This window comes from Haemaphysalis longicornis, unplaced genomic scaffold (assembly GCF_048455015.1).
Source record: "Haemaphysalis longicornis isolate Haplotype H1 unplaced genomic scaffold, Haemaphysalis longicornis Haplotype H1 scaffold_9, whole genome shotgun sequence".
Classification (NCBI taxonomy): domain Eukaryota; kingdom Metazoa; phylum Arthropoda; class Arachnida; order Ixodida; family Ixodidae; genus Haemaphysalis; species Haemaphysalis longicornis.
In genome coordinates this window covers 142,216,336-142,241,376 of record NW_027526460.1, presented here as the reverse complement: position 1 = coordinate 142,241,376, position 25,041 = coordinate 142,216,336, and the positions used below count along the sequence as shown (strand labels likewise).

Sequence of the window (25,041 nt, the reverse complement as noted above, 5' to 3'; positions counted from 1 at the left end):
AACTCTTCCTGTTCACTACCCCAAAGGCTTGGACAGTAGACGCTTAAGCACGCTTCACCAGTTGCGAATACAAGCATTAGTGTCAAGTTGAACTCCGCAGAGTGCTTGGGATGGGCCACTTGGAATTTGTGCATAGACTGCAAGCCTCCGAGATAAGCTCTCATCATCATTAGCCCATCCTGCTGAGAGTGAATGAAAGTATTGTGGCTGGTTATGTTCAATTCCAACCAATCCAAACACAAGAGTAAAAAGGAACGAGCCTATCAAAATACATACTCAAGGCAGGTAGGAAGTTCTGTTGCCTAACCAGGTTAGAGGAGGCGAAAGGTACTGGAGCGAAAGGAAAGGGAAATAAAAGCCAAGCAGTAATTTTAAGCCTTGCCTATCATTTCATTAAGACTTCCTAAGTTGAAAGCACAATGGTACTCTAAGCAACAAATCTGAGCATAGATGAACAATAACTGAACTGTCACTTGTTAACCTTACGCACACCAGACTTTTAAAGGACTATTAGCAGAAGTTCCAAACTTGGCTCACACGGCGATCTTATACTCTAGTTACACGGGCACACCTAACCATTGTTACGCCTAACTATAGTTACCCAGCTTAACCGCAGTTCGCTACTATGTGCAGTTCGCGAAGCTTCCAAATTAAGCATGCATCGCTAAAAAATAGATTCAGAGCTCAATCAAGGGGTACTTACTTAAAACGCTTTGCCAGGTTGTTCAACTTCTGCCGCAATTGTTTCACTGTGTACGGCCCCTCATTCGCCGGTAGCCCGTTGTTAAGTTCTTCTAACATTCTCATGTAAATTTTTGCGTTGCGGGATGTGGAACGGAGGGACTCGAGGTTGTTCTGCCAAATGTGTATTAGCGCCTTCGTCGTCTCCGTCGTCCACAACACGCGCTTCGCATCGGTCGCCGCGCTGCAGTCCTCCATGCCTGTAATCGCGTCCGACGCCATCTTTGCAGTTTGAAAGCCCAAACTTAGGTAGCCGACCGAAGTTAGCGCGGACCATGGTTAGCGGGCTAACTGCAGTTAGGTCTGCCGTGCAACTCCGGCCGACTATGGTTAGGTCTAACTGCGGTTAGGTTAACCATGGTTAAGTGTGCCCGTGTAACTAGGGTATTATCCGCTGCACTTCTCCCATGCTTGCACAGTTGGAGCTTGAGCCTCCTTGCACAAGAAGCCAGCCAGTCAGCGAATGGTTTCAGTGGTATCTTGAATAGATATATCTTTGGACGGGCAGTTGGGCTCCACCCACGGAAGTGAAACTGCGCTCCCTGCACGGATTCTGCAGCGCCACGTGCACAGATCGTTTCTGCGGAATAGTCAGGATACATTCCTCGGCGACAGTACTACTGCGCCGGGGGAAAAATTGCAGAAGCTACATGCGAGATCGATGGTGATTGTAGGGTTTAACGCGCCGACGCAACGCGGGCGATGAGGCGCGCCGTAGTGGAGGGCTCCGGATTAATTTTGACCACCTGGGGATCTTTAACGTGCGCCGAAATCTCGAACACACGAGCGTTTTTGCTTTTCGCCTCCATCAGAAAAGCGGCCGCCGCGGCCGGGAAACGAACCCGCGACTACATGCGAGATCGGATTGCGTTCGATGATGCCGTGCGCTACCTGACGACACTCGATTCGTGCACACGCTGACACTACGTCGCTCGCCACGGCGCGACGCGATGGAAAATACTGATCCCTACGTTTTATAATTGAGCCACCACTCCAGAATCAGAACACAAGGCTTGGCACGGAAGAAGCGAGGCACAAGTAGACAACAAATGCAGGTGCGTAAAGCCGATAGCACGCGAACTGCAAAACAACGTGAAGCTTACAAAATATTAAACGACAACAGTACAGTTCTAGGAGCATGTAAAAAGCGGGGCGAAGCAGCGTGCAGAAAACAATGCGTTAGGCTTACCAAGAAGCGCAACAGCAAGTTCACAAAAATACCCAATCTCAATAATTACAAGCACACCTCCCAACAAGAAAAAAGCGCCGCGAGACAGCCGCTGTACAGGGAGATAAGGACGTAACGATGCGTCAGGCCTGCCATTCGAACCACGGGCGGCGAACATCGGGACACAAGACGCGAACACCCGGCTGCCGTCGTCAACACAAAAAAGTGGCATGATCAAATGACGTAAATATGACGTTTGTTTTGTGACGTCACAGGAAGTCACGTGATTATTTTAGCTTGACGTCACTTCTGCGTGGCAGCAGCTGTTGCCAGGGGGGCGCAGCTCGTGCCACGCGCGTGGCAGGAGACTTAACCTTTTTTTTATCTCATCTGCCCATCTAACTTTCTGCCGCCCCTGCCCCGCTTGCCTTCTCTAGGGGTCTACTCTGCTACCCTTAAAGGGACACAGGGCATCACTTAAAGCATCTTGACGAGAAACAGTTTTGCTGATAACGCCCCAGAACTTTTTAAATCGAAATTTTTAGATCTGCGAGCCGTATGTGTCCCACCCAAAAATGATGCTGGCAACCATGACATAAGTAGCTCGGCAACACACTTTTGTCTGTATGCGAAATGAAAAACCATATTTAAAAACTTGTCCCCAGCTGAAAAAGTTTGAATCGCAGGCTTTCCTGTTCCTTTATGTCTTTTTTTAATGCAACGGTCTATTGTGCACAAATGCGCCATCTGTTGGGATAGGCGATAGGTAGAATCTGGCTTCACGTTGTGGAGGTTCGATTCTCCCCGGGCGCAACGTGTTTTTTTTTTTTTAAGCTGCCGCTGGCGTATTTGGAAACTGAAATCAAATATTTTGGCAGAACAAACGCCCCTGACTCAGGCAGATTCGTCAAAGCTCCTTCACTGGGTCTGTTTACTGAACGCTGCCGTTGATTCTGGACATAGAGGCCACACTGAGAGCAACCCAGTGAAGGTGGGCGGCGTGACCTGCCCTTCAGGGGAGGAATTAACCGACCGTTTCGGCGGGTGAGGATGAGCGCTAGGCGGATGTGACGTCACGTTTGTTCCCAGCGCTCCCGCGCGGTATGTTTACATTTTTCCGAGTGCTGCCTACACGGCGTGCGCGCCGTAGAGATTCAAGTAGCCGCGTTGGACTTTTGCTGTCAACGCAAGTGTGATGGTTGTCGCCCTGGCAATCGTCGTTCAAGGGCTCCAGCGCCTTCTGGTTCTACGGCTTTGCAATCAGCTGTGGGCGTTCAACCAGTTCAACTGTCCGCCATCGGCCGACTCAGGTGAGCGCTCATTTTTGGCGGGTTTGCAATCAGTTCGCATATCTCCTACTGAAAAGCTCAATTGCTTTCTGCTCGCTGCAGTTATATTAGCGACGTTTACGAAATTCTTAACGGCGCGTTCTCACCGTCTTGCGTCATTGTCACTGTTTATGCTGCTCTGTTCGCCTCTGTCGGCGATCGCGAGCTGTTGACGGTTTGTTGCACGGCGCAGAAACTCGCTCTCATGCAAACCCGTCTCGCCCATGGCGTTTCTTTGTCTCTTCTTTAATGTGGCGTCATTAAAATCACTTGTTAGCCTCGAGGCTTTTTCTAGACAACGTGCCTTGTGCTAACCGTGTTGTAACGAAAATGAACTTGCAAAAACGACCTATTGGTGAAGTTAGGAGCGTGACAGGAGGCTGTTGGGAAGTTTTTCGTGTGTGCGTGTGGTTCGTGAGGGCGTTGTAACACACTGCTTTAGCCTGTTGCACTCGTTACTGCATCCAGCACTTTTGCTTGCCAGGAGTGCCTGCCAAGGGATGCTGACTTCGTTATGTGTTTTCATCTTTAATAGTGAGGCCAGTCGGCGTTCAATAACCAATGGAAATTCAGCGGGAACGACCCGGATAACGCAGGGCGGGCAAGAGCACTGCTTGTGTGGTCTTCTCTGTCGTTTGACCTTTTTTTACTCATCCTAGACTGTTTATTTACTGCTGCCTGAACGGTGTTTCATTCCTCATGTTCCATTTCTTTCTCTTGCAGCATCTCTTGACTGCAGTCACGGTACCCCTAGCCTGCCTGCAGCACTCATCCTGCCATTCCAGTGGGAACTAATGTTCGCAGGCCACTTGTCACAACCTAACGGGTTCCCGCACTTGCCTGGCTTTAGATCCACCATGGTATACTTTAGATCCACCATTGCGTTCTCACTCTGCGTACATTTCAAGTGAGGGTTTACAGTAACACGGTAGTTGATAGCCATGAAGACAGCAGCGTGTGTACTGGAAATCAAACTCAGTTATTTAGGCCAATGTCAATACCACCCTGGTCTACGTATCCATTCCAGCCTGACATTTTCAAGCACAAGTTTTTCAGTAAGTAGTGAAACAATGAAGAGGTAGGGATAGCTTATGCACTGCTTATTTACTACCTTTATTTTTTTACTGTTGAAAATGTATGGACGATGCTATATGTACCACCTAGTGAAGTCCCACCAGAAATTGTTATATGCACTATCGATATCGCGCAATCTATGAGGCAGGCTGGCGTGACCTTCGTGCAAACGGCATCGTACGTGGTTTCCGTCACGACAAAGTTTGCACTGTAGTCTTGGATGTGTAATGGGTTATGGCTGACCACAGGGCTGTTTACGGCGCCTTTCACATTCCAGTGGAGGCAGGCACAGAAATTACGTGGTCGGCCAGGACACAATACATGGTGTTGGTCAACACCGTAGATATACCGTGCCTTGGCTGCCCACGTCATTTTTTTTTACTTTTGAGTTTTGTGTAAGCAAGTATGTATCTAGTGCCCCTATGCTGTCTATCCTTGGGTTTTGTAAACCCTCTAAATAATATCACACGGTAGCTTTATTCATCTTCACGAGATTTCTGAGGTGCCAGATTGCTCAGATCTCTCATGGTCTCCTGTGGCTGCAGGGATGTACAATGTCTGGGGCTCGATTCCTGGCTGCCGAGGCTGCATTGAATTTACAAAGCCAAAAAAATTACCTTTTGTACGCGATGTCTTGGTTTACGCTGAAGATCCTCGAGTGAGAGGTCTACTACGCTGCCCTGTGCCTCGTAGTGCGAAGTGCCTTCAGTTTTACTCGATTATGCAGCAGTCAATTAATGCCTGCTCATGCAAACTCTTGAGTGCAAACGGGAGAAGGTGCGCCTACCTTGCCTTGAGCTGCTAGACCAAGTTGGCTTTTTCACACGACGTCTAAGCTGTGCGAGAAAGCCATACAAGGCTAAGAATGTTGTAAAATACGCCTTTTATGTGAAGCAGCTCATCCATAGCATTTAAAAAAAAAGCTTAAAGGAGCCATGAAGACAAAACACAAGTTTGTGTTATTCGAAAGATTTCGTGTTTATAGGGCCCCCAGCGCTTGTCCGCATGCAAACGGTGCTTTATTCACTGAGAAATTAATTAATGCAAGTTAAAATTTTGATTTTCCCACTAAATGCGTTTTCGTGGTCTGCAATGACATCACAGGGCCTTGTTTACCGTTAGTGAACCCAGATGACACCACCACACCGTGGCAAGCCATTTTCTGCCCTTGGTTTGTTTGTGAACGTATTTGTACCTGGCTTGTTTTGTTAATGGAGACAATCGTTTCGTGAAACATGGTGCTCCCTCGACAAATACGGTCATGCAAGACATCATCACTTGCGTCAATCGGCCAATGTCGTCTGAAACAACCCCAAAGCCCCGCAGTCCTGTGCAGCTAGACCAAGCATAGTGCAACAGCAGTACGCATCGGTACTTCTATGTTTACGTGTGCTTTCGTAACCTCCACTGTTTGTCCCACCATTCTTAGTGCTTTAAAAAGAATGTGCCCTCAATTTAAGCGCAAATAGCTCGTTCTGCAAGCTTATAAGCTCTGCCTAATTTGCGTTTGCCTTTGCCGCTCTCCGCCAATCGCAGGGCTGTCTGGTATGACATCATAGGTTCTGTTGCGAAAAATGAGCTAGTGGGTCACATGGCCATTCCCTTTTTTCCTAATTATGTAGCTTATTTGAGCAAAGTTTACGGTAAAAGTGGTGTCAGTATGATTTTAATGAGACAATCTTTTGAATGAACCAAACTTGTGTTTTCTCTTCATGGCTCCTTTAAGGCACATTATTTTGCAATGCGATCATTAAACGTTTTACACCCTCCTACCACCCTGCTTTTATTGTTAATAAACGCGCTTTGTATTGTAGACACAGGAAAATGAAGCAGGAAGACTTATAGATATTTTTTTCAGCTGCACAGTGTCCCAGGCTATGCACCTGATGTAATGCTGTTTCTTCATCACGGTTTGCATTGTGCTTTGAAACAGTTTGTTACCAAGATCCAAAGACTCAGTTGGAGATTTCATGTCATGAATGATACAAAAAGATCATCTGTGGAAGCAATGCCCATCTTATTCTTGTCATTTTGTAGTTTATGAGAGCTGCTGCATCCAAGCATTGTATGGTATATTTATGAACTAGAAAATACATGGAAAAGGCAGTCTCTAAGCTGGAGGAAAACTGTCGAGTAGCATCTGCATTTAGTTTAAATAGTGGCGTGTTGCCCAACTGCTGGGCAAGCGCTACTAATTTTATGCCATGTGAACTCTTAGGCGGTTACATGTTGATAAAAAATTACGTGCTATCTTCAGTCATTCACTGCAACTCGTTTGTGCTCATGGGGAGCATTCGGAGTGTGACGCTTAGCATGACAAAAATCAGAACACGCCTAATCAGTTGGACTCAAGCTATACCTGGTCATGATGCGTCTACTTCTGAATGCTTAAATACCTGGTCATATATGAAAAACGGCCAACTTAACAAGCTGAAGGAAAAGAAGCAGCCCCACCCCTTCACCGTAAAATAAAAAGAATGTTTGCTGGTAACTAAAAATAGGTCTGCATCCAAAAGGTCCAAGGGAGGCTGTTGTTTCTTACGCATTCAAGAATACATCAATACTGTTATTGTTTTACAATATAAAGTGAATTTTTTTTACACTACTTCCTCGGCTTCAGTTGGTGTTGTCCTTTCTGGGTGACCTATGAGACCAAAGGTACAATGTAATTAACAGCACGGCAATACTGGTTGTAAACGTGATACAGAAAGAGCACAAAAATATCCATGGCAAAACTCAGGACTTTTGTTGTGTTGTTTTTAATTATAATTATTAGTTAATTTTGTTTCGTCCTATGGCACGATTCAATTCTCGAAACCAGCTTTCCTGCGAAACTTATTGAGCACATTTTTCATACCAGGCAATATTATGTGCAATGGCTGCACAACACTTTCTGCCTGAATATAAATGTGGCCAAAAAATGTCTTTGTTATTTTGAAGCAGGCAGTTTTCATTGCCAGTCAGACAAAATGGGGCCAGATGCCATCTGTGCAGAACCGCATGTGACCGCACCATGGGAAGTGTTGTCCAGTTTTTTGCAAATCACTTGTTAGCCCTATGGGAACCACAGCACGTCTAGTGACCGCCATAATCTTTTTCTCAGCCATATAAATTGACGTGAACCTTTCTCGTCCTTATTTAAAACAGATTTCCTTTTTTATTGTTAGAACCCTTTTTACAGTAAGCGCTATTTTTTTTTTTGTAGAGAAAAGGAACTGCCACCTAAAGAAAACCACCTCTGTTTCGAAAATGATATGCTCAAGATTAGTATCATACTACACAATGAGAACATATAAATGTTAAAATGTAAAAAATTAGCCATATACACAAATAACTTATGAAGTGTGCCTCTGGGCAAATTGGTTTTCAATACATAAACAAAGGAGTGCTTCAAAAAGAAAGAATGGTCTGTTTCACAACAACCTAAAATGATGTTTTGGCTCTGAGGAAGATTAAGTACACTATTTATATGGTACTAGGAAATGTCTAAGCAGCATTCCTGATTCGCCCAGTCTTTCTCCGAGCATTACTGACAGTTTCTCTCTTGTTGATCGAAGGAAGTAGTGAAATGCACTGAAAGCATCAAATCTGCATTCGCACCATTCAGTTGCATGGTCTGGTTCATTAACAAGGAACCACACGACGTACAGACATGCTCGCACGTCAGCTCAGAGTTGCGTATCGAGAAAGTCTGGGCGAGCTAGAGAAGCTGTTGAGGAAATATAAGCTTGCCAGTCGACACAGGTGTTGTACTTAAACATCAGTAAAGCAAGCATTATGGGCCAAACCAACGATGCCAGAAATAGCTACATTCATACTGGGCAAGTGTTCGAACCACTGTGGTGGGTTGACGCCACGATCATAAAGTTGCCCCGCCAGCTTGACAGCCCTGGCGCGAATTTTGTGTGTCAGTCCAGCCCACAATTGAAGACTTCCACGTTATTATTGTGATTTGTGGCAGCCAGATTGGTGGGATCAGCCCATGGATGATCGGTCAGAAGCAGTGACAAGCAGCCATGTTGACCCTCCGAATGCTTGAAAGTACGTGAACACATATAAAAAAGTGTTTCTGACTGCACCTAGATAATGCTATATTGGTGTTGGGTATAGCAAAATCTGGCGGGACTGTGGGACTTCACTACGTAGTACATATAGCACGTCCAAAATTTATAATAGGTTACATCAATACTTTTTCACACTTACAGGTTTTGATCATTGAGTATCCACAAGCTCAAATCCACACATTGAAAACTGGGAACTTTTTACTGCAAAGCAGTATATGTCTAACCCCCCCAGTTTTCATTCCGGTGTCATCGATTTACTCGGCGCTGCTCCGGGGTTCCTCCTCACCACCGCTCACCCCTCTTTCACAACTATTTTCCCCCTCGCCTCTGCCGATGCCCCTTTGGCAAGTTACACAGTCGGCAGCTAACAGCGGTAGTGCGGTTATCAGATGATTGCGAAAAATAAACAGAAGCAGGGACTGGCGTAAAAATGCACTCATGATTACTACACTCCCTAATATGAAATATGTGCGCAGCGCGAGCTGCAGTCTTTTCGGTCATGGCGCATTTCTGCTGAGTCTCAGGAAGTGTTCGCGTTATCAGTGAACATACGGTGGCGTGGGTTACTCTGCTGCTACCTCGTAGTGCGCCGCCGCCGCCGGCCACCATGTTGCAAATCATTTTCGAACCTCCCGCGCAATAGTCACATGGTTCGGATTAGCCCCGCACAATTGAGCAGCGAGCATGTTGCTGCATATGGTGTTTGAACCACCCGCGCAAACGTCACGTGGTTTGGATTAGCGGAGAATGGAACAGCGTCTGGGGAAAGTGTCAGGGGGAGGGCACTCCTTGGTGGCGGTGCATAAGACGTGCGAGGGAAAGGCAGTGAAAGAGGTGACGCCATAGCCGCACGTGTCGTACTCCCCTTCAGCCTTCGCCAGACACTCCTCTCCGTTTTCTTCCTTTCGTCCCTGCTGTGTTCGCTCACTAGGATACGTGGACAAAAACAGACGCCGCTCTCGCGAAGCCCAGGTAGCGGTTACCAAAGGGCAGCCCCCTAAAACGACCGAAACTCACCGTCACTGTTGACGCTCAAATTCACTTCGCCAAATAGCTGCGAATCCCTGCCGGTAGAAGAGAAACTTCCCCAGTGGGAATGCCGGCTTGAGCCCATATTTCTTTTTGAGCTTGGAAGGCCTTCCGAGCGACATTTTCGCCGGTGTCTTTCACGCCTAAGTATGCGCCATCATCGGTGGCCGGTTTATGCGTGCACAGTTTGCGGGTAAAAAAGGGGGGTGTGCACGCACAGCTAGGCTTCTTGCCGCTGCTACTGAAATGCCGGTGACGCTGGTGCGAGATTTAGATGTCAAAATTACATGGCTCAATGCAGTTAGTTGGCTGTCCTCCTTAATCAAGCGGTTCGGGTGGGGGTTGATGTGTTACACATACATCTTACACCCACAGGAAGATCCATACGAGCGGGAAGGAAAACGTACAGCCACATCTTTGTCCTGGAGAATAGAGCTCAAGGGCTTTAAGGTTTTAAATCGTTATGTGACGGATGCATGCCGTTTGTTTGGAGGACGAAGAGCAAGAATTGAAGCGTTGGCCCGATCACAAGCGCCAATGGGCACAAAAACAACAGAAAGCTGCTGGCGGCGCCGTTACCGAATCCCTTCCGGATGAACAACAGCTTGCCCGCTTGGAACGCCAGCGTGAGCCAATATCACTTCAGAGGGCTATCAGGGGATATTTTCGACGGTGTCTGTCACTTTTAAGCACGTGCACATGTCTGGCTGCCGGTTTACGCGTGCGCAGGTTTGTAGTGAAGAATAGTGGGAGGGAGGAGGGGGGGCGGGCACGCGCAGCCATGGGTTTCTTGCCCGCCCTGATGGATTGAATGTCCGTTGTGCTGGTGTGAGGTTTAAACGCGGACGTTAAACGGCCCAATGGCAACTGTCCGGAGCCCTTAGTGGTACAGCGGATTGGGTTTGTATGTTAAGCTATGTTCAGACTACCGACGCAAAAGCCGCATCGGGATCTATGGACGAAAAAAAATGGCATGTCACGCAGTTCGTTTGGCTGAGACGTGAAATGACGTCATTCTTTAAAGTTATTACGACAGTTGTGGCAACAGTCTGAACCCGGCGTTACACAAAGAGTAAGATGGTTACGACGCGGGAGGGGCATAGGCAGGACCATATTTATATGCAAGAACAAAGCTTGGATCCTTCAGAGGTTCATTCAGCTAATTGGCTAGGAAGGATGCTCCATCGCAAATTACGACAAACGTGTTTTGTTTCGTGCACTCCGTGGACTGCATCCAGCTTTGCAGGTCATCCTTCACACAGTGGAAGGGCACTCATTTTTTAATTGAAATTCAGTGCAGATGAGGTTGACAGAAAACAAAAGGACTATGCTGCACTTCAAAATAATTAACACAGAATAAAGCTTCTTCCCACCACAACGAAGCATGTAAAGTTGAGCAGCTTTATGCGGCAAAAATGGTTTAATATACCAAGTAATTCGGAGTACGAGGAACTGCCTACAAGAAACATGGTAAACCTTTCGCCAGTTCGTACCTTTCGTGTCTTTCGTTACGTGTGTACTCTTCATGCAAGTACCAAGAATTTTATCACGGTAGTTGATAGGCACACTTAGCTGCCAATTGTTGCAGGGGTCCAAGCTGAACGGAGATGCATGCCTTCTGTGAACGAAAAGTTCGACATCCTTCTGAAGTGCAGCCGTACAGTAACAAAGGAAAACTGCACACATTTGTGGGAAACTTGGAAGTAAGGAAATAAGAAAAATTTGTCCTTCGGAATTGTTGTCAAGCATTTTCATCGCAGAAGCTTGCTCCGTCTTGGGTGTTACCCCGTTTGTCCGAGATGAGTTTTGTAGTAGAAATTGTACATTTTTTTCTAGTGGGTTTCACAAAGCGGTCAGGGTGATAAGCAAAAGCACATCAAGCACCTCAATAAGAAACGCTTCCCGTGGTCGTAATGGAACCAGCATCCCTTGCATTATGAAACCATTGTCTGTCAGACTGCGCCATTCTGACACAGTCGAAGCAGTTTAGATTTCGGACTTTGACTCAAGTTGCAAGAGTGAAAGCTTCGAGTTAAGGAGGCACATCGGTCTTTGATCAAAAACATTATTTTTACAGGTATGACAATAAATTTTGGGGGACATGTAGTTTTTCATTCTGAATATAGCTATCAAATTTGTTTCTGTGTAATGCGATTATATTCAAATTTATTTGGATTTTTATGTTTGATTTTTTGACAGCCTTTATAAAAAAAACTGCTGGAGGGACGCTGCTGAACAAAGTACCGGTGAACTGTGCACAAGTCAAGGAGTGCAATAATACTAACATTATCATTCTGTAGCAGGGGTTACAACCATTTGAAGTTTGGGCCTAGAAGGTGGGAACCAGAAAAACTGGTGTTGCCGTCCAGGCCCAAACTCCAAACAGCTGTTACTTCTGCTACAGACCATATATTATGATAATGTTAGTCTTATGGGAGTCAGTCCTTGATTTGTGCACAGTTCACCGGTACATTGTTCAGCTACATCCCTCCAGCAGTTTTTTTACACGCTCTCTCTTTACCTTCTTTTTTTACTGCTTTTCATCTTTTTTCCCATTGTTCCCCTTCCCCACGTGTAGGAAAGCAAACTAGGTCACAGCCTGGTTGACATTCCTGCCTTTCCTTTACTTTTATTCCTTCCTTCCTTCCTTACAAAGGCTGTCAAAAAATCAAACATAAAAATCCAAATAAGTTCGAATATAGTTGTTTTACACAGAAAGAAATTTCATATCTACAATTTCAATGAAAAATCACACCTATCCCTCGATTTTTATCGTCCTAACTTTAAAACCCATGTTTTTTTGGTTTAAGACCAGTGTGCCCCCTTAAAAAAATAATTTGATTTTTGGTAGACAGCTCGGTAAAAGACCTCCTAAAAGCAAAGATTGAGGTGTGTTTCCACCATACTACTCTAGGGTGCTGGTGACAACTGCCCGGGATGAACGTCTTTTAAACTTTATTTCAGGAAATGAGTGAAGGTCAATCCCCTTTTACGGTGGGGCGCTACATGAATGGTTCATTTTTAGCCACTAGATCCAAATGTCATGTCTTCATCTTCTCTTTAAGGGGTTTTGGCACCTCCCCTTAAGGGTGATTGACCTTGACTTGTGACAGCCACGCAGCACTTTTTCCATTTGTAACATCCTGCCGATTTGCAGCCCCACTTCCAGTTTGGTTCCTCCTACTGTGCACTGTGGAGTACAGACTACTGGGTGGTAGTAGTGTCGCCAGCAAGCAGTCCTCTAGCTCCCACGTTGCTGTTCATCTATTCCATCCAGCCACACGCCTGGTTGACGGGAAAGTACAGTGGCTACTAAGACTCCCAACCCTTAATTTCGTCCATTTGCCTTATTCTCCCTCCCTGTTCGGCTGTGTGGGAAGGTTCAGACGCAACTGCTGTGCTCCTCTACTGCTCCCTTTCCTGTCCAGACAGTGCCTCTCCAGATTTCCTTCTCTGCAATAGGCATGTGCAAATCTGTGGCTGTTGTCAGTTTCATCATTGCTCTTTGCTCTCCGTTACTTGTTCTTTCATGTGTTCATTAATTGACATAATTACAAGTAAAAAAACATGCACCCCTTTGTCTTACGACAACAATGGTTAACTCGGTTTTCTCGTGAGGGATTCCTTGCTTTATTGTCATCTGAGCTTAAACATTGACTCTTTGAGCTATCACTTTGACTTGCACGCAGTTTGGACTTTTGTTCGCAGTGGCTTTGAAACTTCGCCGCTTGATTTTGCATGACGAAAGCTTCGCATTCAACTGCCGTCGTCGTTAGATTGCGAGGTACACTATTTTTGTCTAATTTCAGGACCCTCACACCGCAGAAACGAATCAGGACCCTCACACCGCGAGGGTCCTGATTCGTTTCTGACTACAGGAAGCATTTTATCTTCTGCACTTCTTCACCCACGATCACTATCATTGTCAGAGAAAGTTGGCTTTTCTGCAATGCCTTTTTGGCATGGCATATTCCACTGGTGAGACATAAAAAGTTTTGCTTTAAAATTAGGGGTCTTCCAGGACTTTTGGTCCAGTGAGTAGCAATCTGCACCTATTTAGAGCCATACAATACTGAGCAAGCACCCTTTGGTCCTTCCTGTCTTGTGCTAGCAGTCTCGTCATCTAACACATAAAGGTGCTCTCGACTTTTGTCCACACTTTTCACTTATCCCACAAACTGACCCAAACTCTTTTGTTGATTTTCAGTTGTGCACGTCACATTTGCATTCAGGGTCACCTTGGGGCAGATAAGTGCCTGTTTGTATTTTTATCAATTGGTATTAGCCACAAAGCATGCTTTGCACTCTTGCGTGAGCAGCGTTATGGGGCCTTGTTGCATGTCCAGCAAGTGATGTGATGCCATGTCAATAAACATTCTTCAGTGTTTGTGACGACTTTGGTGTTTTCTTGGCTTCACTTTCACATACTAAGAGTTCCTATCCATCAAGAAGCATACACTTACAAATGCTAGGTATTCTTTTTTTTTCTTGGAGGTGACATTTACAGTTTCCTTGGCAACACAGCATAACATCAAAACAAACAAAACCAACTAAAATGGCAAATTTGGCATATTTTTAAAAATAATAAACAGTGCAAAAACAACAAAGCACGGGAGAGAGAGAGAGAGAGAGCACGAAAAGTGACAGCACTGCCTGTTTGTACTGTTTTGTTGTTTTCGTGCTAAAAATTTTCAAATAAATAAATATGCAAGTAATGCAGATAAAGAAGGGTAACTTTTTATTCGAGCTCGTTCCTTGGACATACAAGTACATTTCTTGAATCAATTGCTGGAATCCTGGATGCAATTTTCGATATTAGGCAAGCACTGGATTCTCGAAGGGATACAACAGTAAGTTGGTTCAATTCTTATTTGCAGTTGCATAGTGCAGTTTCACCCGTACAAAACATTTTGGCCAGTCCAAAGCATTGGTTTAGGTAGAACAAAAAAATGCCTGTGTGCCAAGTTTTCGAAGCATGTCAAAAGATTCATAGGTGGCCTGACTTAACCTATAGCCCTCCATTGCAGTACACCTCATAGTTGGCCCAAGCTATGCCGAGCTTTGCCATGTGAAACCTAAAAAGTCGAATTTTGACGTTTACAGCTATGCTGTGCAATGTATAAGCCAAGCATAATTTACTCTTCAGTATTTTGGCTCTATCCAGGTTTTCTGTTTTACACCACAATCAAAGTGCGCAGTCAGTGTTGAATTGATGAGAGTCAACCCATTCAGGTTGAAAGCACGTAATGCTCTCCAACAGGAATGGCAGTCTTCACATGTGATCAAATACATAGTTCTTTAACACTAAACAAGGGCAATGCAGAATGCCAGGAGCGTAAAATATACTCAACGAGGTGCAGTTGGCCAGTGTGTAATTTAAGCAGCATTGTTTTAAGACAAACGGGGATTGGTGAAACAGCCGTGAGCTTCTGACAGCAGCTATCATCGTGACTGGCCAATTCACCTGAGTGGGGATGTTATGGCTATGTGTTGTAGCTTGAGCGTGTGACCTAATGAATCGCCAAGAAATTTCAAACTCGTAGTATCTCGGGTTGCTTGTACCTCTGGACGTTTTTTCAGTTTAAGGTCACAATGCGCTCCCTGGGTCCACCTTTAGTCAGCTAGAGCCACTGAGCTATAGTGGTGTCAAGGATGTAATGCTGGATTTGCACTAGAAACGTCCTGGGTTTGGTTCCTATGCGGTTTCAACTCTTCCCAAAGTTGTTTTGAACTCAATTCACTCTTTGCACTGCCGGCCAATTTAGGAGCTGTTGTGCTAGCACAGACAGTGGATAGTGGCTGCTTAGTCAATGGGCCACATATTGCTTTCGCGTTGATAAGGTAGCGTTTTCAAGATTATGTGTTATGGTCGGCTACGGTTGCTACATTTAGGGTGCTTAAATCCGACCATGTGCAAGTTGCAGGCCTGTGATAAATAGGTACAGGTGATTATCTAGATGCACAAAACTGCGCTTACTGTCAAAGCATGCCGTGAATTTGTTGGTGGAATGGACATTTACAAACATGCATTGGCATGGTTTACACTGCAGCATAAAAATTGAGGCTCCCTATATGACGACACAAAAGGTGCATTGTACGATTGGACTACGGTAGCATTGTCTATGGGTCAGCCACTAAAACATTCCTCAGAATGCTGGACCCTGTGCCTCATCTAGGGCTCCGTTTGGCGTGTGGTGCCTTCCGGACTAGTCCAGTTGAAAGCATGTATGTGGAGTGCAACAAATGGAACCTACAACGCCAGCGAGCATACACAGATTTCCTTTATGCTTTTAAAATTTCATCCATGCCTCGCCATCCTTTTAAATCAGTTTTTCATGACACATCGATGACTGAACTCCTTTAAAATCAAACATCGTTCTCTGCGCCCTTCTCTTACAGAGTTAGAGAGGAAGCGTCAGAGCTTGCTGTCTCCTTTTTAGATACAATCCAAAGTTCTCTTACATATTTTATAGCACCATGGCATCTCCGCCCTGTATCATGCGACACATCTTTCACACACGTAGATAAAAACCGAGCTCCCACATGTGCAAATCTGCAGCACTTCTTGTATTTGCAGCAGAAGCATCAGTGTTCTGAATTTTATACGGATAACATGACAATTCCAACAGGGACAAGACCACTTTGTTTTGGGGAGCTTTACCCAAAAAGACCATGGCACTTGGCAACGAAAAGAGCCCCAGCAGAAAACAGAGCAAGGCCTCACGGCTTGTAGAGGATGCCCTCATGGTAGAATGAATGATCCAGCAGTAACTGCCTGACATCATGTGATTTCGATTGCCGAGGCGTCTTCGCCACTGTGTTGGCATTGAAGGAAGGCGACAGGAAAGTGTCCACAAAGTCGTGCGCCAAGGCTACTATTCCTGTTGACAATGTCCAGACAAAAGCCAAAATTACTACTAAACTAGTTTTCTGCACAACAAAGAGGTCACTTTCTTGCTTTGCCAGAGTTAATAACTTGCCCTTAAATAATCCATGCACAACGTATCTTCATCACAGATGGGTTTGGGTGCATCAAATTATTTGTTATACAGAACCTTTTTTACTGCACTAAGCAGTGCGAACTCGCAGGAAGCAGTTTTATTTCGTGTAAAGTATTTCCAAGAGCAACGCAATCACTTTGTTCTCTGTCTACCTTACTCATACTATCAATTCTTAAATTTATACCAGCAAATAGATAACAAATAGAAGGAAGAACACAATTCTGCACACGAGATATCCCCAGCTGTTCATTGCTTTGATACTCGCAGAAAGACTTGTAACGGTCAAGCTGGCATAGATCCGTAGATCGTTTGGTTTTGTTTTCACTGGCAGGCATTTCCAGTACACACGCTGCTGTATTCATGGCTATCTACTGCCACGTTAGTGTAAACACTCGCTTTAAATGTACGCACAGAGTGAGAACGCAATGGTGGATCTAAAGTATACCATAAATTACAAGCCAGGCAAGTGCGGGAACCCGTTAGGTTGTGACAAGTGGCCTGCGAACATTAGTTCCCACTGGAATGGCAGGATGAGTGCTGCAGGCAGGCTAGGGGCACCGCGACTGCAGTCAAAAGATGCTGCAAGAGAAAGAAATGGAACATGAGGAATGAAACACCGTTGGTTACAACGCCCTCACGAACCACACGCACACACGAAAACCTTCCCAACAGCGTCCTGTCACGCTCCTACTGCAAGTTCATTTTCGTTACAACACGGTTAGCACAAGGCACGTTGTCTAGAAAAAGCCTCGAGGCTAACAAGTGATTTTAATGACGCCACATTAAAGAAGAGACAAAGAAACGCCATGGGCGAGACGGGTTTGCATGCGAGCGAGTTTCCGCGCCGTGCAACAAACCGTCAACAGCTCGCGATCGCCGACAGAGGCGAACAGAGCAGCATAAACAGTGACAATGACGCAAGACGGTGAGAACGTGACGTTAAGAATTTCGTAAACGTCGCTAATATAACTGCAGCGAGCAGAAAGCAATTGAGCTTTTCAGTAGGTGATATGCGAACTGATTGCAAACCCGCCAAAAAGGAGCGCTCACCTGAGTCGGCCGATAGTGGACAGTTGAACGCCCACGGCTGATTGCACAGCCGTAGAGCCAGAAGACGCTGGAGCTGTTGAACGACGATTGACAGGGCGACAACCGTTCACACTTGCGTTGACAGCAAAAGTCCAACGCGGCTACTTGAGTCTCTACGGCGCGCACGCCGTGTAGGCAGCACTCAGAAAAATATAAACATACCGCGCGGGAGCGCTGGGAACAAACGTGACGTCACATCCGCCTAGCGCTCATCCTCACCCGCCGAAACGGTCGGTTAATTCCTCCCCTGAAGGGCAGGTGGCGGCGTGTCTTTAAAATTTTAAAAATAACGTTTAGAAATACATATACAATTTAACCTGGTACAAATTCTTGTGTTAAAGGGACACTGAAGTGAATTTGTCAAGCTCCCGTTTTTGCTTGCACTGCGTAGACTGGCTCAAATTAGCACACTTTTCATCGTTTATCCGGTTGACAAATCGGTAATTATTTTACAAAGCGCGAAAGAAGAAAAACTACCATGCGCGGTTTGCGGCGGCCGCACCAACTAAGGCTGTGACGTTGGGAGGAGGGGCGCCGTGATTGGACGATGCCCAAGGTTAGCAATCAAACAAGTTTCGGTTTCGGTTTCGGTTCTGTAAAACATAACCAATGGCGTTGTTGGATGGGCATTCTCAATATCTCAGTAACCATCGTACCGCGCTTCTGCCATGTTGTCGGCTGTAAAATGCACAAGATAAGCCTCCCGGGACGGCTTGTAGTCGTAGCATTCACTAGCCGAGACCTACGCAGTGCATGAACGCCCTCCGCGTACCCGCAGACGCCCAAATGTCGTGCGCTTTTCCCCCATATTTGGAGCTTGCCTCCCTCATGCCTGTATCGTAAAAAGCGTGTTCGCACCAGGCCAAGGGTCTGTTCATTCTGGCATGTGCCTACTGCCTGCAAGCAGTCGGTGCTTATTGCAACAGCCCGCCAACGAGAACTCGCTAGCGCGCCAGCGCCTGCCTGCGCGCGTTTTGTGAACTAGTTCGTGTAGCCATGAACGTTGTGGCCCAAAAAAAGGTGAACTCAATATAGAAAACATCGGCGGAAAACAAAAAAGTTAACTTACAAAAAAAAAAAAAGCACGTACCCGCGGGGATTTGAACTCGTGACTTGCAAAACACTTGCGGTGACATACCTTGCGCCTCAGACAACTGAGCCGCGGAGCGCGATGCGAAGGCCTGGCTAATATAAGGTATATATTGTACAACCGGTTTACACTTTTATTTAGTTTTGGCATTTCAAGCAGCTTAGGTGACTATTTGTTGTACTGCGCTCGTGCAGTAAGCGTCGCCCGAGTTTCCACAGTAGCTCACGTCTAGCAATTGCATTTCGTAGACGGAAAAGCGTTCGCAGATGCGTAGTCGTGCTGCTGACCGCTGTGCTTGTTCGCCCAGCGCAAAAAAGTGCTTCCCGCGCCATAGTTTTACGCCGTACGGTAAAAATATCAGTTGATTTTATTTCCTTAGTACCTATATTGACTTCGCTGACTCTTCTCCCGCCTTCAAGAGGCCTTATATTTTCCTACTGGCGTACCAGTCAGCGAAGCGTCGCATGTGCGCTTGTGCAGCGCTTGTGTGAAGCGACCTTGACTTGGAGCTCGATACAGTGTACAAACAAACCAAGTAAAGAAAGGCACATTCTTCCATTCACAAACGTGTCCTGGCTTCGTTTCAACTAAGCGAACGAATTGCGACCAAGCAATTTTTTTAACCTCCGGACTGCGACGACCCGCCGGCGGCCGGCGGACGAAACGCTGGGCCGACTGACTCTGTTGGCCGGGGAGCCGTGCAGTAGCGCCGCAGCCAGTTGCCAGCTCATCCCCTCCTGACGCCACACGAAAACGCCACAGAAAATGGGCGAGCGTAAACAGAGGAGGACAGCATTTTCGAATTAGTTTTTCTATTAAATAAAATCGCGTAAACGCGTCTACAGTGGTCGAAACATGGCCTGGGGACTCCGGACTACAATTTGCGCTAGTAATCCCGCAATGTTTACATATCACTTCAGTGTCCCTTTAAAAGATTTTCAATGCGTAAATAAACGTTTCAGCAGTTACAGTATCTGCTAGGTTTGCAGGTCATGTGACAGGGACACATATTGTAGTGTCAAGTTTCGACACTACGATCCGCCACCCTTCCGTTTTCAGGTAGTTTCTGCCAAATTAAAATTATTTCCGCCAATTTGATTAGAAATTGCTTGTGGTTACCGGGCTGTATAAAACGCTGGATTTCATATGAGCTAGAGAACATACACGCGATAAAAATCGGTTGTCCGCCCCACCCTTAATGACAAACGGTTATCTTGTTTTCGTATTACATGCCCTGCCCACACTCATTTCCTCTTAATTTCTACTAATATGTCCTTAACACGCGTTTGTTCCCTGACCCACTCCGCTCTCTTTTTGTTCCGTAATGTTACACCTATCATCTTCCGTTCCATTACTCGGTGAGTCGTCCTCAATTTAAGTTGAACCATTTTAGTGAACCTCCAAGTTTCTGCCCCGTAGGTGATGCAACTGTCATACACTTTCTTCTTCGGGGATAATGGTAGGCTGCCATTCATTATCTGAGAATGCCTGCCCAATGCACTCCACCCCATTCTTCTCCTAATTATGTCTGCCTCATGGTTGGGATCCGGGGTCACAACTTTGCCTAAGTAGATATATTCGCTTACCACTTCCACTGCGTCGACACCTATCTCCAACCGCTGTGCTCTTCAGAGGTTATTATTGAGCCTTACTTTAGTTTCCTGCATATTATTTTTCAGGCCCCCGGTTCTACTCTGCTTGTCCGGTGCTGTAAGCATGTTTTGCAATTCGTCCCCGGAGTTACTTAGCGAGGCAACGTCATCAGGAAACCTCAGGTTACTGAGGTATTCTCCATTAGCCCTTACGCACACCTGCTCCCAATCTAATGTTCTGAATACCTCCTGTAAAAACGCTGTCAATAACATTGGAGAGATTGCGTCTCCTTGTCTGATGCCCTCCCTTATAGGTATTTTACTGCTCTCCTCATGGAGGGCGATGGTAGCTGTGGACCCATTGTAGATACCCCCTAGTACTCGTAACGTAATGCTTGTCTACACTGTGATTCCGCAATGCCTGAATGACTGCTTAGATTTCGACCGAGTCAAATGCTTTCTCATAATCTTAGAAGGCTATATATAGGGGTTGAGTATACTCTGCGCACGTCTCCAATGTCAGTGCGACTAATAACATCTCTGCTAACACCACCGTTGAGAATCGGGTTGAAACGGAACAGACGATGCAAGCCGGTGTTTTGTGTGTGTGTGTGTGTGTGTGTGTGTGTGTGTGTGTGTTTTTCCTACGGCGCGCGGGCGCACTGGCACAAGCCGCGCCATGTCCGTGGCGCTTCGGCCTTGTCCGTGTGGCCGTTTCTGTGGTGTCGAGAAGCGAAGAAATTGTCAGTTAAACGTTTCAGTGAATGCCATTTATATTTTGAAATTTTCGCATAGAAACATCTGAGTGCACGTGGGTAAACACTGCATTGCGGGCGATTCACGCGATAGCGCAAACTAACGCGAGGCAAGTAGTTTGAAAGCTGAGGCACAGAACTATGGTTGTGTGCACGCTGTCCTGAGTATACGTCACATCCGATTCACCGGTTTGCCCAAGCTGGCCCAAGGTGCGCATTTTCAACCTTAGGTATAAAATACGGCGCAGTTCACGGCGGTGGGCACTGCCTCGATCGTGGGCGACTCACTAATTGGTGTAATGTGGCCCAAAGCATGTGGTTTGAACCTGAGGTACACACAGAAATACGCCGCTGTGCACTTTTGTGGGCGCAGATTCGCGGGCGATTCATTAGACAGCGCAAGGGGTAGCATTTCGGCTGGCGTACCCGCAAATTTTCCCGCCATTTTTTCACTGAGCTACCATGGTTGCCAGACCAGGACTGCCCTCTGTTGATTACCGTAATTACCCGATTCTAACGCGCCCCCGATTCTAACGCGCACCCGATTTTCCAGGCAAGAAACCGAAAAAACTTGCACCTCCGATTGCAACGCGCAAGGAACTTTGTGAGTAATAAAAACGAATGCGATAGAAACGGGCGATTTATTTCCCGAAGTAATCTCACTCATCTCACACCTCGTCGCTCTCCGATAGCTCCTTGTCGCCTTCCACTGACCGCAACATCTCGTCATCGGTGCCGTCATGCGCGTTCGCGATGCCACACTTCTGAGCGAACGTTCAACAATGTTCGATGGGATCGTGGCCCACGCCTCGCACGCCCATCCCGCGAGCTTCTCCAGAGGCGTACGCTTCAGCCAACCACTCGTGAATGCGTGGGAGCCGCTCATAAGCCGTGGAAGCGGCGCAGCTTCATTTCCGCTGCTGCCATTGCTGTTACCAAGCGCGCAAGTGGAATATTTTGACGATTTATGTGAACGTCGATAGAAAAGCCTAGGCGCCTAGATCCGAAGAATTGTTGCTAAAAGCTTTGGCGCCATCTTGAGATGGCGATGGCGATGGGTGGAACAAAATTTCAGCTGTTTCGCCAGTTTCGGTTTCGTATCCGATTCTAACGCGCATGCGATTTTTCGGCCTATTTTTCCGGAAAAAAGGTGCGCGTTGGAATCGGGTAATTACGGTAGCTCGCATCATACGTAAAGGTATTTTCAGCGCCACCAACCTCCAATATATTCGTGGTCCTGCTAATCGCAAATTTTCCCGCCATTTTTTCGCGGGGCTACCATGGTTGCCAGACCAGGACTGCCCTCTGTTGATTAGCTCGCATCATTCGTAAAGGCCGCGGATCTGTCAGCCCGCTCTGGGTATACAAAACCCTGCGCGCTCGCGCCGCGGGCTCGAACCCGGTTTTTTTTTTCTTCGTCCCCATGGTTGCCAGACCAGGACTGCCCTCCCCTTTACGGACTGCCTTTACGGGCCCCATACGTTTGTAGTACCTCCCGTGGGGACGAAGCGAAAAAAAAAAACCAGGCTCGAGTCCGAGCCCACGGCGCGAGCGAGCAGGGGTTTGTAACCAGAGCGGGCTGACAGATCCGCGGCCTTTACGGGCCCCATACGTTTGTTGTACCTCCCGTGGGGACTTACTCAACGGATGGCATTTCCGGTCTGGCAACCATGGTAGCCCCGCGAAAAAATGGCGGGAAAATTTGCGATTAGCAGGACCACGAATATATTGGAGGTTGGTGGCGGTGAAAATACCTTTACGTATGATGCGAGCTAACCAACAGAGGGCAGTCCTGGTCTGGAAACCATGGTAGCTCCGTGAAAAAAATGGCGGGAAAATTTGCGGGTACGCTAGCCGAAATTCTGACGCGCAAGGCGCCTCGCAACGTTGACGCGTACTTTAAACATCTGCTACAGAAATATTGCGCTGTGCGCGTGCGCCCCCACGCAGGCGATTCACTTCATTAGGCACGTAGTTTGAACCTGAGGCATAGCTGCCTTGCGGGCGACTTAATGAATAGCGCAAGGTGGCCAAGGCGTGCAGGCCGATGGGCACAGCTTCGCGGGCGATTCCCTAGATAACGCAAGGCGCGTAGTTTGAATCTGACGAATAGAAACATGGCTGTGTGCACGTGTGGGCGCTGCCTCGCAGGCGATTCACCAGGTAGCACAGGGCCGTAGTTTGAACCTCTGGTATGGAAGCAGCACTGTGCACGCGGGTGGGTGCTGCCTCGCGGGTGATTCACCATTTGGCGCAAGTTCGCGGAAGGCGCGTAGTTAGAAACTTAGGTACGGAAATACGGCGCAGTCCAAGTCGGTGGACCCTGCCTCGCGGACGATTCACTAGATAGCGCAAGCTGGCCCAAGGCGCGTTGCTTGAACCTGGGGCATACGCGGTTTACAGAGTGGCGGCCTGGCCATTGTAATGTTGGACGGTGTGACGTCATTCGGCATTCCAGGCCTTTTCGGACGCGTTTCTCTCTGTAGCCTTCAATGGCCCGGGGCGCATCGGCGAGCGCCGGAGCGGCTTTATGGGCGAACATGTCCAGTTATTTGGGAGTGTCGCTGTGAATGAGGACTTGCCAGAAGCGTAGATACTGTGTGCCAAACTTGTGAGACTATGCAGTCCCGAAAAGTGGCCTATTAATCTCCTTAAAGCGCTGTTCTAACTGGCGCCCATCGCCAGTCTTTTGTTCGCGCATTCCATAGCTCTTTGGCGGAATTTCTTTTTCTATTCTTACGCACACAGCAACCATGCATATCAGGGGAGGAAACCTGCGGACCGCACGCGAGGAAGTACTATGCAACCCCCGGCACGACGTCACAACCCCCGTCCCCTTGTCACTATCTGAAGGCTGACATATACCCACGCAACCGCCGGACATCCGTCGAATATCTACGTATGTCCATTCCAGCTCTAGCGTATGCCCGAAGGATGTCCGTTTGTGAGCAGACGGACATCCCCTGTACGTACGACGAACGTCCCGTTTTAACATTTCCGTACGTCCTATCGGACGTCCGTAATCGGATACTTCACCGGACGTCTTGCTTCAGCCACTTGTCCGGATTTTCTTGAAGCCCAGGAACGTGGTATCCTGCAGTTGCTCTTGCTGTAATCAAACATTTTTTGGGAGCCTGAGGAAGAAATTAAAAGTGCCTATAAGAGAACAAAGAAAAATTATTTCTCTGTAAAACGGTATATATACCTACATGTGCTTTTTAAATGACGGGAAGATATCGTGTGGCTAGCGGAAGAATTAGCAGGGTAGGAGGTGGGCCGCATTTACCGGGATTTCAAAACAATAGATCCCTAGAAGAAAAAAAAGGCAAATGAGGTGCATCAGAACAGATCAAGAAAAGATAATGATGTTTGTACAGAGCAAAATAAACACCACTAAGGGGGTGAATCACATAACGTCAGCTGCAAAGTTACCGTGAGAAGAAGACATTTCCACCTTTCCACATAGCATTTCCACCTTTAGAATCGCCAGCCTTTCCACACCGTCCATCCAAGAGTCCGCTGTGCCACGGAGCCCTAAGGAATACAGAAAGGAAAAGAAAAAAGGAAAGGAAAAGCAAAGGTCCCTCCAGGCAGAATAAAACAGTGAAAGGTTGCCGGGGAAATGAACCACTCTCATGAAAATAACGGCCGGGTTGTAGTGGGGACGAGGAATTCCATGAAGTGTCAACTTTCACAATGTTCAGGTTCTCATTATTGTCTGCCCATGCAGGAACTGCGACACTGAACAATGCAGCCCTAAAAAAAGAAATATGTGCCTCAAAAGACATTTCAAACCAAACAAAACAGTAAATGGTTATGAAGAGAGGAGTTACTCACAACTTAGATGCTGCCAGGTTGCCTTGCAGATGAGAAAATTTCTTCGAATACCCGCCCACATGATATGCAGACTTTCACTGTTGGCTGCATGCCGATTTATGACGGGTGACAATGGCAGTTGGCAGGATATGACTCAGTTTAAAAGCGCACAGGACCTCAATTAAGCTTGCCTGTCAGTGAAAACGTATAGCCGAAGCACAGAATCCACGAAGAACGCTGCAAAGTGGTAGGCTAACAGCACCACTGTGAAATATTTAGTTCTAACAGGTAGAG

The 25,041-nt window shown here is 46.8% G+C and overlaps 1 long non-coding RNA gene across 1 annotated transcript; it reads right to left on the bottom strand.

Annotated features, from left to right (window-relative positions):
- Nucleotides 1-15,950: 15,950 nt before the first annotated feature.
- LOC144152008 (uncharacterized) lies at nt 15,951-17,628 on the bottom strand. The gene is made up of 2 exons (XR_013319029.1): nt 17,456-17,628; nt 15,951-16,984 (listed from the first exon to the last, which is right to left on the bottom strand). It is a non-coding gene; the product is annotated as an uncharacterized LOC144152008 (long non-coding RNA).
- Nucleotides 17,629-25,041: the final 7,413 nt, after the last annotated feature.